Raw genomic sequence first — 2,388 nt, 5'->3', positions numbered from 1 at the left:
TGGAGACTTTAGATCCAGAGAGGGAGAGCGACTGTGTGCTGAAGACCTGGGGGTACGGGGGAGGGATTGCAGGGTATACCCTTTGGTTGGTTGATGATGCATGGAGGGAATTGTAACCATGGCAAGGATATACGATAGAATGAATGTAAAACTAATGTTCTCCCATGTAAACTATCACACAATTCACAATAATACATTTAAGAAAAAAAAAAAAAAAGAATCTTCTGTTCTTAATGTGCCCTTTGGTTGTTGAAATTATTATATATTCCTAAGTGTTTTTGTGTATATCCCTCCATCACCACCACCCTCCAAAACAAAAATAAAAACACAGAAGGAATGGAAGCAAATACTGTTTTATGATGATGCATGGAGGAGACTGTAATCATTGCAATGACACGATGGTGTAAAGCCAATGTTCTCCCATGTGAACTCAGTACACAATAAGTAAAAAGAAGGGTTGGGACTGTGGCCATTTGCGGCAGCTTATTTTTGGCAGTGTCTACAGAGGCTCCGCATTGGACATGTGGTGTGTGAGGACAGAATACTTCCTCCATGTGTAGAGAGGAGAGAGTGAATAAGAGAAACTGTCGTCTAGCATGAACGCCATGAGACCCCACTGTGATACTGGCCTAATGTCACTGAGCTTCAAGGTCAAATGAGGATTTTCGTTTTCTTCACATTGAGGTACAATCCATACTGAAGGCTGTGGTCTTTGATCTTCATCAGTATTTTAAGTTCTTCACTTTCAGCAAGCAAGGTTGTATTATCTGCATATCGCAGGTTAATTAGTCTTCCCAATCCTAATGCCATGTTTTTCTTCATGTAATCCAGCTTCTCAGATTATTTGCTCTGTATACAGATTGAAGAAGTATGGTATAAAAATACAACTCTGGCACACACCTTTCCTAATTTTAAAGCATTCCATGTCCCCTTGTTTTGTTCCAACAACTGACTCCTGGTCTATGTGCAGGTTCCTCAGGAGCACAATTAAGCGTTCTGGAATGCCCATTCATCCCAATGTTATCCAGAGTTTGTTATGACCCATACAGTTGAATGCCTTTACATATAAAGCACAAGTAAATTAAAAAAAAAAAAAAAAATCTTCCATTCTCCCAACAGTTCTGGGTTGGTCTGCATGTGCTAAGATATAATTTGCATTCGCTTTTTGTTGTTTTTATTTTATATATTGAAATAAGTAACCAAATTTTTATCTTAGAAAACACCAAATTTATAGATGAGGGATTGCTTTTCAATATCAAATTGTCCAGGAAAATTTCAAGTCCCTGAGTGATAGAAATGGTTCACACTCAGTTAGTAACCTAAAGATTGTTAGTTCAAACTCAACAGTGGCATCACAGAACAAAGGCTTAGTGATCTGTTTCTCTAAAAATTGTTGTTGTTGTTGTTGTTATGTGCCATAGAGTCAGTTTCAACTCATAGTGACCCTGTACAGGGTTTCTGAGGCTATAAATCTTTACTGGAGCAGAAAGCCTCATTTTTCTCCAGTGGAACAGCTGGTAGTTTCGAATTGCTGACCTTGTGGTTTGCAGACCAATTCGTAACCACTACGCTACCAGAGCTCCTTAAAAATTGTTGTTAAGTGTCATTTAATGACTTCCTATTCACAGTACCTCTGTATAGGGTTTCCTACGTTGTACATCTTTGCAGGAGCAGAAAGCCTCATCTTTCTCTAAAGATTATAGTCAAGAAATCTGTATGGGGAAACTCTACTCTGTAAAACATGGTGTTGCCAAGAGTTAGAATCCATTCAACAACTGGTTAAACATTGAGTTGGTAAGTCTTGTACCCTCCTGGAATCTGTTATAAGGTGACCTGGAGTCATGAAACTAGCACTATGCATTCCCAGGCCAAATCATTTCCATATCTTCTCAGTTCTTCTGATTTTAGCTCTCCCTGACCCTTTCAAATTCTTGCCTTGGGACAGTGCAGCCTTGTCTCAGAAATGTATTTCATATTTCCTAGCTTATGGAACAGCTCCATCTCAATGCCCTTGAAGACTTCTCAATGCACCTAAAATTGAACGGTCATTTCTTCCTGTCTCATCTCAAACTTGCTTTTCCTCTTGAATGGTTTATCTCACACAGGGGCATCAGCCTCCATCCAGGCTAGAGATCTATGATTTGGAGTTCAATCCTTATTGCCAACCTCACTCTCATTCCAAAGAGACTGTCACCAGGTCCTACTGATTCTACCTCTACATTATCTCTGTTTCTAACGCTTTCTCTCTTTTGATCTCATGGCCACCATCTGGGTCCTGGAGTGTTGCCGACCGTGTAAGACTGGTCAGAGGTTCGAGGCCCTCTAGGGCCAAGTATAACAAATGTGGCCACTGGCAGTTAATGGCAAATTGCTTTCATCTTAATATTA

This window comes from Chrysochloris asiatica, unplaced genomic scaffold (genome assembly GCF_000296735.1).
Source record: "Chrysochloris asiatica unplaced genomic scaffold, ChrAsi1.0 scaffold00011, whole genome shotgun sequence".
Lineage (NCBI taxonomy): Eukaryota > Metazoa > Chordata > Mammalia > Afrosoricida > Chrysochloridae > Chrysochloris > Chrysochloris asiatica.
Note: the sequence above shows the minus strand (reverse complement) of the source record.